The following is a 13,054-nucleotide window of genomic DNA, read 5'->3' as shown; positions in this document are numbered from 1 at the left end:
AGACCATTGGACAATTAACACTAAAATAAATCAGCTGGTCCAGCCAGCATTAGGAAACTGCATCACTGAAATACTGTTTCAGTAATACTTAATAGACTGAGGGCCTTAAAGTGAACTATATATACCCTTTGAACTGGTAATTCTACTGCTAGAAATTGGTCTTATATAATTCTAAATCTAGAAAGCTCTTTATGTTCTAAGTAGCATTTTTAAAATGGTAAAAGAATGGAGACAACCTAAATCTCCAGCAATAGAGCAATTGATATTTAAATTTTGATTCATTACTTGTGGATGAACAATTGATCCTTAATCTTTTTTCTACCCCAACACACTTGAGGGAATGCAACATCTTTATCTATAGCATTGGCTCACCAATACAGAGATTCACAGCTGAAGTGGCAAGAAAAAAGAAATAAAACTAAAAATCTTTTATGAGGGACAGAAGGTATACATTGAAATGCACCTCATAAAGTTCTGCTACTCTCCTTCTTCCTGGGATAAGGAATATTCTTACTTTGTAGAAAATTCATGGTTCTTGACATTAGAAAATAGTCATCTCTTGACTGCGACAATCCACTATTCCTCCTGGCTGTGCTCTTAGAAACAGGAGCTTCCCTTTCTCTGGGAAATTGCTCTTCCCCAACTTCTTATAGTTTTAAGGGAGAGAGGGGTCTACCCCAACATAGCGACTGATCCAGGTCCACCAGAGTCCTTCCCTGGGAGCCAAGAAAGCTCATTCCTCTGGGATTCTAAGTGGGAGGATGTCAAAGTACTCTCCCTCTTCTTACCACATTATGTGAATATTTCCTATTTGTAGTAATTGAGAAAAATACCTGATCAACCCCTGTTCTTCTAAGTTACATGAAAGAGCCTTTTTCTTCTAACATTTTTTTCTCTTAAGCTTATTCAGTTTGGATTTTTGTCACTAGCAAGTAAAAGATTCCTGAGTATATAACAAGTTAATGTGGATCCTACCAATACAAACACACTTATAACAAATTAAAATACACCAAAATTCCAAAATTTTATTCATAGGAAAAATACTGTATGGAACGGTTCCAAAGTAATGATTATTGATTTATTACAGATCAATTTTTCTCTCAATCTTCCTACATTTCTGTATTCTCTCCCAGATTTTCTGTAATAGGTATGTGCTTCATTTTAAACTGCAAACGGCAGCACTCACAATACACGTAGTCTGGCACCGCGGCAACCTCCCAGAAGAGGAAGGGGGCAAGAGAGGGAGAGATGTAGGCAGTTAGGTATAGACTGCTTACTGAAAAGTATATTGTTTCCTTTTCACTTCCACCAATTGCTCCTTGAGAAAATATGCTAAGTGCCACTGAAATGTTTAAGTTACATGCTGTCAGACATCTATAGCTGTCCTGAAGGTTAGTAGTGGAAAATGTTAAATCGACATTTTTTCCTGAGGAATGTGTAGGTGTTTTATTGAGAGAGAACGTCAGATAAATAGAGGGAAAGGTTAAAAAAGAAGGCTTTCATTTTAATAAATAGCAAACAGTAAATATTTGGGTAAATCTTAACAGACTCATGCAATGTTTTGACACCACTGGCATGAAACTGCCAGAAGAGGTACTTCCTGGGCCAGGGCAAAGATGGACCATCACAGCAAGCCATCTACTGTCTAATCCCAGTAGCCTATTGTTAGATAATATTTGACTACTACTTCAGGAGGAGTGAAATGGCTGTGATGATCTGTATATCCTCTTAGCTTTATCAGCAACTGACAGAGCCTTGAATATGGCAGACACCTCAGGTTATATTTCTTTATCTGAAAGGAGTCCCAGGTTCAGGAGTCCCGTGGTGTATAATAGTCATCTGCTGTATAGCAAGTGAAGATAACAGAGCCTCCACAATAGACTGTAATAGGGTTAAAACTGGTGTTGGTTTCTGAGTAGGCAATTTGCTAGCAAAGCACAGGGCACTTAAAACTGAGCTGAGATTATAGTATCATTGGATTCAGTCTCATTGTCAAGAGATGGATGGAGTAGGGCTCTCCAGGAAAATGTAATAGTTAAAGGAATTATTAAAAAATTTAATCAGATTATGTATCATCTTTGGAAATTTGGACAGTAAATTTAGGCAGTCACATTTAACCCAAGAATTGAGTTCTGAAAACTGACTTCCCAAAGTAGGATTGAGAGATCACATGGCAAGTTGAAGGAAACATATTTTCTGGCCCCTCCCAGACCTGTGTTTCCAAGACATGTTCTTATGACAGATTATAATGTTAATTTGGTGATTGCAGACATTTGCCAAAATACTTCATTATCTGGCCCTGTGATAAGGAGATTAATTTAGCATAGACTTTCATCAGACCTTTATCATGCCTCACCTGGAGCTCTTCCCTAGTTGACTGTCTGACCTCTCAGCCTCCACCTCTTAACCCTTCCAGTTCGCTTTCCCCACCACTATCAGCATGATCTTCAAAAAAAAAAAAAAAATCTTATGAGAACTTGCTTCTATCCAAAAGAAAAGAAAACAAGAACTGAGGAGCTAATTCTCTCTTTTAGTTTTCTGTTGCCTAGAAAATTGTCTTCTTCTTTATCCTGATATTCTATCTCACCTCAACCTACCTGTCTGTACCACTTCTTGCTGCCCTTTACATGGCTCCCATCTTTTTCAGCTACCTTAAATTTCCAAATTTTCCTTAATATGTCACAATTTTTCATGTCTCTGAGATTTTATTTGCATATGTTTTTCCTCTGATTAGAGTGCTTTTGCCTCCTTCTTCGTCTGGGGAAGGTAGTGAATCATGAGGCGGGAGAGAAACATGGAAGAGTGTAGTGGAGAGCTGTTAAATATTGGTGGAGAATTTGCACTTTATCCTAAGGTCAGAAACTAGAGACTCAGATGATCTTGAATCAGAACACTTGGGGTGATAGCTGTCTGAAATTTCTTTCTCTTTTCAGAGATCTGGGATCTCTGGAAAGAAAAGGACTCCATAACAGACCCTGACAACACAGTGCTATAATTCCCCTGATAAAAAAAAATCTCCACTTTACAAATGAGGAGACTGAGAACCACACAGTTGTGCCTAGAATCTTGTGACTGGTAAATCCGTTATACCATGCTGCATCTAGACTACCTCAAGTATCCCATCTCAACTGCTTCTTGACACTTTGCTTGTGCAGGTGCTTTAACATCTGTCAAGTGGTGTTGTAACTTACAAGCTTGCAATTTTTTCTCCCTCTTTAAGTTGAAGTCTACAAGAATATGTCATTCAAGTTTATTGCCACAGTGCCTGGCACATTATAGGCAAGACAAAAAAAAAAATTGTGGCATGACTCATACGTAGAAGAAACCTTGGTCTGAAAGCACCTTTTTCATCATTGCATCCACAAAATATATTGTGTCCTACCCAAATTGGTACTTACAATGGCCCTATTTACTATTTTTATTTATAATCTAGATGACAGAATGGTGACCAGCAATACTGTTATAGCTAATAATATTTTGCCTGACTTCAAAAGGAAAGGATTTATATTTAAAACATCTTAGGAATTTGAGAAATGTGAAGATGTGATTCAATACTGTTTATAATTACTATGTAAAGAAAAGAAAAATAATCTCTGAATGTATATTACACAGGACAAGCTTTAAGAAGATCCCAGAAAAGAACTTGTAGATCATTTTCGATCATAAACAAAATATGAATTCATAAGCTTCATACTTTATTGGGGTTTTTTTTTTCATTTTTTTAACTGATTTTTTTTCCTTCTATTTTTTGGCTGTGCCACGCATGCAGGATCTTAGTTCCCCAACCAGGGATCGAACCTGCGCTCCCTGCAATGCAAGCGGGGTATCTTAACCACTGGGTCTCCAGGGAAATCCCCATGCTCTATTGTTAATTAAGTAAAACACATGTGAATTGGTAATGAAGTATAAAGTTATCTGGATTATTTGTGGTTCTTAGATGACTGAACTTCTATCTATAGTCTATGACTTAAACAACATATAAAAACTTGAAAAACACCCATTGATAAAGGAAAAAGGTGGGTAAGCAGTGATAAAAATTGACATCTAATATGGATTAGGCATGTTGTTATAAATGATTTATGCATTGTCACATTTGATCCTCACAGCAACCCTTTGAGAAGGTTGAGTAAACTGGGTCTCAAATAAGTTGCTCAACCAATTAGTCAATGGAAGAGCCAAGACTCTCATCCAGAACTGAGTCCAATTCCTATAACCTTTACCCAGTACCTCACTGCCTTCAGAAGAAATTTGATTTCTGTGTCCTAGAGAAAATAATATTGCGAGGGCCTATGAATATTATAAGGAGTATATATTTACACATAATATGAGAGTCCCGGCTTCCATCAAAGCCTGGACATGAGACCACCCGGTTATAAGTTTCAGTTAGGTCATTTGAAGAGGACACTAGAATATATTGCCTTGGAAAGTGGTGGAGTCTTCTTGGGAGATCAGATAAAGAAAGTTTTAAAGGGCTACAGCTTTCTCTCTGGAGGTGAAGTAGTCGTAATGATGAAAGTCTCATTTCAGCCTTAACTTTTGATTTTAGGTAAACAGGGTACTAAATGCCGATCGAGCATCTTTAGAGACTCCAGAGAAGGCAGCAATTAGTACTGCTCTGCTGTATAGGGTAGCAGGACTTCTGTTGGAACAGCTGTTTGTTGATCCAGCTGACATTCTCTTTCATCCACCCATCCATTGTTCTCCTTAAACAATAGCGAGATACAAATGTGAGTCTAACTCACTCTAATGAAAAGGGTAGAGTTTCTTTCCCTATAAATATTTTCAAAAGCCTTGATGATTCATGAGATTTGCACAAATACATTTAGAGCTGAAAGTAAGTGTATAAGGCATTTGGAGAATACTCTGCCCCTGGCATAACAGGGAGAGGAGGGATCCTACATTAAAAATAACTCTGCTTGTACTTTTAAGGCAAACATGCTCTTCATTACTGTCCTCCCTACCCAACTCCCCCCCTGGAAAAAATAAACATTATCCAAAACAAAACCTGACAGAAAAGACGACAGCTTCTTGGGTGGGCATGAATGCAATCTTGCCTGAAGCCAGGGGTATACTCAAGATGACCTTTAAAATTTCCTTTCAACCCCATTATTCACTGGGTTTATCTAAACATTGTTTATGAAGGAAGATAAAATATGGATGAGTTTTCAAATGAAGAAAGCAGCAAAGACTTACTGACTCTCTCTTGTTGCAAAAGGGAAATTGGATTTGTACCTTCATCTCCTGCATTTCTCATTTATTTCATTCGGGCATGCGGGGGAAGTTAGCAAGTATCAAATTCACCTGTGAAACTCAGCTTGTACAATAAAAACATGATGGCTTCATCTCTTTTGCTCTGCAGAATCTACATTTTCATTTCAAGTTAGTAGTCATTCTTGATACTTCTCCCTTAGAGAAGATTCCAAACTTTAAAAAAATCTCCCTCTGGGCATCTTTCTTTTAGAAACGCTTCTGAAAAGAGGAGCTCAAAGTAAATATGAGATTTGACTCAAACACCTGTGGTTTTCCCAAACATTTTCCAAGGTATCCTATCACAAAACCTAATTATTTTTTTTTTGTTCCTTGTCTGTCATCTAGACACTGAAACCCACTCATTTAGGGCTGTTTCTTACAATTCAGGATGCAGCTTGAATGCCACCTCTTCAGAGATCTTCCTGACCACCCCAACCTAAAGTAGCCACTCAGTCACTAACTGTCACACCCCATTGTTCCAAATCTCTACCTTGAATTTGTTACCATCTTATTTATTTAATGCTCACACCTCTCAGTTGGACTGTGTTCCATAATGAGCAGAGGTTAAGTTAGCTTTACTCACCTCTCTACACCCAGCAGTTACAAGAGCTTACAAAGAGTATGTACCCAATTAATATTTGTTGGATGAATGAATGTATGGTGCCCTCAACAGGAAATACACTGCAAATGTCCATGAATAATTTCATATTATACAAATAACATATGTTTGGAGAAATATAGATACATATTAATTACTTGGCATCAAGTTTGTGTTGATTGATAACGGTAAGAAAGGTTGAAAAAGCACAAAATTGGGGTGGATTTTCCCAAGATAGAACATATTAAGGTAAAATGTAAGGGTTTATTCTGGCATTGCCTCTTTATATCAGCAGAACTGCTTTCCTTACAGAAAAACCCAGTAAGAATAAGTTCTTGGCATCCTTGCTGGCTTCAAAGGTTGGATGATCTCTTTTGTCTCCTTTTGAGATCCCTATCCTGTTTCTCCATCTAGTTGACATCTCCTTGAACCCAGATTTTTTTTTTTTTTTTTTTTTTTTTTTTTTTTGGCCACAGTGTGCTGCATGCAAGATCTTAGTTCCCTGAACAGGGATCAAACCCTCACCCCTTGCTGTGGAAGTGTGGAGTCTTAACCACTGGACTGCTGGGGAAGTCCCAGATTTCTTGATTTTAAACACTATTCTTGGGTCGGACACCATTTCTTTGAACACATCTTAGTTCCATTTTTCAGTTAAAAATTGTTCATACCCCTTGAAGTGTGTCTGCTCTTAGCCAATTTGGGTAACGGACTAAGCAGACCTGCTTTGGCTGCCTGAGCCCTACCTTAGCCTCCCTCTGCCGCAACCAGAGACTGAGAGCCCTGAGTTTTTCTTAAATCCTTACAGTTCTCAAGTCTTTTAAATTATCCCTCTTCTTAGATGATCACTCCTTCCGTTTTCATCCTCACTCCCACATCTCTCTCTGCTCATTCCATTTGACTAGCTTGCCATGTTCTATCAATCGTCAGGTTTTAAATTGTCCCCAATCGGCAGAACGAAGAACAGTTTGGAAATCAAGCTATAGCTTTAATATGTCTTAATTGGAACCTATACAAACTGTATTTACTCTGTTTATATTCACAGTGTATTTTAAAATTTATTGGCATCAACATTAAGTATGCTTGGAAGACTTCCCTGAAGATAAAGTAGAAATTTTGTATTTCTCAAACTGGGCTTCAAATTGAACATTTCAGTAATGGTAATGATTTTTACATTCCTGAAAAAGCTACTTGATTTTTTCTAAAATTTATGACTGGTGACACCCTTAGCATCAACATTTAATGGAACAGAGTTACAGCCAAGTGTATCTTTAGCTGCACAACCAGGATTGGTGAGGGGAAAAGTAAAATAACTTGATCATGGCATTTGAAGTCTTCCATTAGTTGACTGAAAGCTCTATTAAATTACATTTTTAAAAACTTGAATTTATGTAAGTATAGAAATATAATTACATAACAATCCTTTGTTCATTTTAGAAAATTTAGAAAGTACAGTTAAGGGAAACACATAAACTCACGCACTCCCATCTTCACTTTCAAGCAAGGTTTCACTATTCTGCTAAGATTCTTCCTCAGCCACCCGGACAATTGATTGGCCTTGTCACAGATATATTACGCTTTCCCTGTCTTTGCTCAGATTGTTCCCGCAACATGAAAAAACCCTTTAAATCCCTTCTCTTTTTGAAATCATAATTACTATTCAGAGTCTAACTCAAATGCTACCTTCTTTATCAAAATTGCTCATGTCATTTCAGAAGAACCCAATTCTTCCTTCCTCCCCTGTAAACAATCAACTTAGCTCATCTCTCAGACTTTTGAATCTCCTGTGAATTGGTAGTTGGACCTTGTGGTTTGAGAAGATTTAGGTTAGGTTTATTTTATTTTTTGATGGGGCTATTTGGATCAGGAGGCCCATGTTATCATTTTCTTTCTCTTTTTATAATTTAGCTGTAATTGATTCTCAATGCCTAGATCCATTAATAATTAGACGATGTCAAATGATGATATTCTAATTCAGTTTTCCTTCTGTATTATTAGTTGGAATACTTTTATTAAGGAAAACTTTCCTCTTACTTATCATTTGGTTACTACATGATAAAGTTTGATAGGAAAAGCAGAATAGATGCCTGATTTTTACTTCCCTCTTTACTTGCCAGTTGTCAAATAATTTGATTCACTAGCATCCTCTGAAGATGACTCTCAATTTTAAAAGATCATTCAGTGTTAAAATTCTATCTAGATGATCTGTACTATCAGATAAAATGAGAGAAGGTATCTAAAAAGAGACTCCTAACAGCAAACCATTGTATTTTCCATAAACAAATGTTCTATCCTTGTTTTATTCTTCTTTTTCAGAGAACAATAATTTTAAATCTTTTACATGTCTCTACTTATTGCACCTTGGAAATATCACCCAGTCTCATTATTTTAAATACAATTTATGTGTCAATAATTCCCAAATTCCTGAATTTGGATCCTGTCTGGATCTTTTCCCCAAATTCCTGTTTCATGTACCCAAATATTTACTTGGCTCTTGGCATCTCTACTTAGATGTCTAACAGTTATCTCCTACTCAACATTTCCAAAACTCAACTCCTGATATTCCCCTATCCCTAAACCTTCTATGCTCAGTTCTTTCCATTTACTAGTGGCAACTCCTTTCCTTCAGTTGATCAGGCAAAAAATTCAGAGTCACGTATAAGTCCCCTCTAACTTTTATATCCCCTGTTGGCCATTGATTAAAAATACATCCAGAATATAAATATTTCTCACTTTCTTCACCACTGCCATCTTGGTTCAATCACAATCATCTCTTATTTGAACTATTATAATAGACTCCAAAGTATTCTACCTACTTTTGTTCTTAACTCCTACAGTCTAATGCAAGATGTTGAATCACGTCACACTTACACTAAAAGCTCTGTATTACCTTCTCATCTCACTCGGTAGAATCCAAAGTCCTTGCAGTGGTTAATAATCTCATCTCCTACTATTACAACCACATTAAGCTCCTTATTTTTCCTTTAGCAGACAAACCACCACCTTCTCGGGGCCTTTACATTTTTTATTCCTTCTGCCAGGAAGGCCCTTCTTCAGATTTTATATGTGTTTTACTTTTACCTCCTTCATTCAAGTGTTAACTTTTTAGTGTCTCCTTCACTTGTAATATCACCTTCAGTTGTCATCTTCTGAAAAAGATTTATTTACTTATATTGTTCATATTCTGTTTCCCTCATTAGAGCATAAGATTCAAGAGGGAAGGAGATTTTGTTTTGTTCACTATTTTACCCCTTTCTCTTAGAAGAGTGTCTGCCAGTAGCTAATAGTTATTCGTAGATTTAACACATTAATTCTGAGCTTGTTACTTCTTATGATCTTTCATTTCTTATTTTCTATTTTTCAGTTTTAGAATGTTCATTTGGCCAGTTTTTATAAATTATAATCCTCTTTTAAAATTCTTTCTCTTTTCTTCTACTTTGTCCAATTTTTTTGTAACTTTCTTAAGCATATGGATCATAGTTACTTAAAAGTCCCTGTTGAATAACTCTAATATCTGAATCATCTGTAGGTCTATTTCTATTGCCTATTTTCTTTTTTTTTTTTTTTTTTCTTACTTTCAATCATTTGATTCTGTGGGTTTTGCTTTTGTTTTTGCATATCTCATAACTTTTGGCTTGATGGATGAAACATTTTAGGGACTCTCTTGATGGACATTTCTCTAAAGCGTGTTAAGGTTTTTCATCTGGTACACAGATGGCTGGCAGATGACTACAGTCCTGGTCAGACTTAGTTTTAGGCTTTGTCAAGATAGGTCTATTTAAATTTTGCCCTTACATAGTCCTCACTTCTAGAATATGGCACTTAATCCTAGGATGGAACCCTTCTGAGGTGAACGCTGAGAAATACTAAAACTTTTGCAAATGCTTCTTTACTTCCGTAGGGATTAAACTTTAATTTTTGTTTTCTTGGTGTGGCTGCTGAGTTTCATTCTTAAGCCTCCCATTTGCTGTTTTATTCTGGGTTATTTGGACTCTCAGTCTATAAATAATATAATAGAATTTACATATTATGTATATATATTTATAACATATATTATTTTTATATATTTATGTAGTTTAGGAATCAGTCAGCAGTTGGGAAAGGGGGATTTGAATGTAGATTTTTGGGTTTCTCCTTTGAACTTCCTCACTCTCCAGGCTTTTCCTCTTCAAATGCTAATTCTTTGGGCAGCACTGAACTCCATCTTCTATTTTTCAGTTATCTTCTGTTCTTTTACTTTGTTTCCGGTCTTTGCTTATGCTAATGAAATACTGTTTTCATTTCAATAACCAGCATAGTAAATTTTATAAGTGGTAGGGTATTTACTCTCATCTCTTTTTCAGAAAGTTTCTTAGAAATTACTACATATTTATTTTTTCCATATATATTTAAAAATAATCTCTCCAGTTTCTTTTTAAATTTTTGAATTCTTCATGCAATCACAGTAAATTAAGCTTACCAATTGCTGTTTTATTTTGGGTTACTTGGACCCTCACCCTAAATATAATATATAACATAACATAACATAACATAAATGTAGTTTAAGAGTCTGTCAGCTGTTGGGAAGGGGGGATTTGAATATCAACTTTTGGGTTTTGCAAGCCAAAATTTAATGTTAATATGCATTATGTATTAAGAATGGCTACTGAGGGTGGTGACTGCGGTGGAGGCTGCAGCCTCAGGCTCTGGAGAACCCCAGGAAGAGGCCAAAGCCCCTGGCCCCTCCTGGGATGAATCCCAACTACTCAGTTATACCTTCGCGACCTGGCCTATCCCGCATCTCAGTCAGAGCAACCCCGGGGCAGAGGAGCTTATTGAGAATGAGGAGCCTGTGGTGCTGGCAGACACAAATCTTGTGTATCCTGCCCTAAAATGGGGCCTTGAATAACTGCGAGAAAATATTGACAACAGAGACTTCTCTGTGTACAGTGCCAGCACCCACAAGTTCTTGCACTATGATGAAAAGAAGATGGCTAATTTCCAGAACTTTAAGCTGAGGTCCAATAGGGAAGAAATGAAATTTCATGAGTTTGTTGAGCAACGGCAGAATATACAGCAGTGAGGAGGTGAAGAGAGCTCGTATCTGCAGCAAACACTCAATGACACTGTGAGCAGGAAGATTGTCATGGACTTCTTGGGTTTTGACTGGAACTGGATTAATAAGCAACAGGGAAAGCGTGGCTGGGGGCAGCTGACCTGTAACCTGCTGCTTATTGGCATGGAAGGAAATGTGACACCTGCTCACTATGATGAGCAACAGAACTTCTTTGCTCAGATAAAAGGTACAAGCGATGCATTTTGTTCCCTCCGGGTCAGTTTGAGTGCCTCTACGCATATCCTGTTCATCATCCATGTGACAGACAGAGCCAGGTGGACTTTGACAATCCTGACTACAAGAGGTTCCCCAATTTCCAGAATGTGGTTGGTTACGAAAGAGTGGTTGGCCCTGGTGATGTTCTTTACATCTGAATGTACTGGTGGCATCACAGAGTCATTACTAAATGGGGGCACTACCATCACTGTGTACTTCTGGTATTAGGGGGCCCCCATCCCTAAGAGAACTGAATATCCTCTCAAAGCCCATCAGAAAGTGGCCATAATGAGAAACATTGAGAAGATGCTTGGAGAGGCCTTGGGGAACCCACAAGAGACTGTTCCCGGGACTCCCCTGGTGGCGCAGTGGTTGAGAGTCCGCCTGCCAATGCACAGGGGACACGGGTTCGAGCCCTGGTATGGGAGGATCCCACATGCCACGGAGCAGCTGGGCCTGTGCGCCACAGCTGTTGAGCCTGAGCTCTGGAGCCCACAAGCCACAGTTGCTGGGCCCACGTGCCACAACTACTGAAGCCCATGTGCCCTAGAGCCTGCATGCTTCAACTACTGAGCCCACGTGCCACAACTACTGAGCATGCATGCTGCAATTACTGAAGCCTGGGCACATGGAGCCCGTGATCTGCAGCAGGGAAGGCCACTGCAATGAGAGGCCCGCACACCGTGGTGAGGAGTGGCCCCCACTCGCTGCAACTAGAGGGGGCCTGCGCACAGCAACGAAGACCCAATGCAGCCTAGATAAATAAATAAATACACATGTTAATTTTCTCCTTTAATATGTAAATTCAAGAGATTTTGACTTAACTATCAAAACAATTCATATATCCAAAATTTATAAAATTATGTTACCTTAATGAAAAATATGTGTTTTTTAATATGCTTTTTCAAATGGGCTCATACTATGTTTAATATTTTTATAACCTGTAATACTTTTCCACTTAACAGTTTAATGTAGGTATATTTCTTGTTTATAAATACAGTCCTACATTACAGGTGACTACATAGTATAGTATTACATGTATAGATACCATAATGTGTCATGTTGGAAATTTAAGTTATGTGAGTTTCTAACTATTAAACACTTTTTTAAAGACATTATTCAAGGATGTTTTGAATAATTTTGCAACCTGAAATTTACAAAGTATTTTACTGATTTAGAGAGAAAAGATTATTCACAGTCACACAATATTAATTTCTTCCTTTTCTTTCTCAATCATAGCATATGCAATTTTATTGTCAATATTTCAAAACTTTGCAAATTTCCTACACATCCCTAATTCATGATAGTCCATTTAAGAATTAGTAGGCACGCATGGCTACTTTTTTCCTGAGAAAATTTTATAATTATACATGTTGGTTCAGCTTGAAATGATAGAATTTCCATATATTCTTGTTCTTAACAGAAGAAGAGAATTGAGGGGCAGTCAGAGAGGAAGAATAAGAGGGGCTGTGGAAAACACCCTTTATGTAAAGTAAAGTAAAATGGAGTGAGGTCACCATCAAAGAATCCTTCCTCCTTAAGAGAGTTCATCCTCTTAGAAGCTGTTTGTACCTCAGGTTATCATCTCTATCTTTCACTTGTCCAAATCTTTTTATAGAAGGTCATTTCTAGAATACCTTAAGTTAGGTAGTTAAATAGTATGGAACTTTCTGGAAGAAATATGTATAACTTCTGAGATAAACTGAAGATAACAATTGGTCAGTGAGCACCAGGATTGTAAAAACAGACTATGTCACTAAAATCATATGCTTTTGAAAAATATTTCAGTCTTTCTCTACACTGTGGAAAGTGTATAGCCTTTGAAATCAGAGAGACCTAGATTCATTGTCACAGATCTGCAGTTACAACACTTAAACTCCTTGAGGTTCAGTTGCTGG

The 13,054-nt window shown here is 37.4% G+C and overlaps 1 pseudogene across 1 annotated transcript; it reads left to right on the top strand.

Moving 5' to 3' along the window:
* The first annotated feature begins 2,776 nt into the window (after window positions 1–2,776).
* On the top strand, window positions 2,777–12,657 carry LOC307190375 (hypoxia-inducible factor 1-alpha inhibitor-like; annotated as a pseudogene). The gene is made up of 4 exons: window positions 2,777–2,854; window positions 4,547–4,607; window positions 10,483–11,516; window positions 12,580–12,657. The product of its transcript is annotated as a hypoxia-inducible factor 1-alpha inhibitor-like (transcript).
* Window positions 12,658–13,054: the final 397 nt, after the last annotated feature.

This window comes from Stenella coeruleoalba (assembly GCF_951394435.1).
Source record: "Stenella coeruleoalba genome assembly, chromosome: 8".
Classification (NCBI taxonomy): Eukaryota; Metazoa; Chordata; class Mammalia; order Artiodactyla; family Delphinidae; genus Stenella; species Stenella coeruleoalba.
Note: the sequence above shows the minus strand (reverse complement) of the source record. Positions and strands in the feature narration are given on the sequence as shown.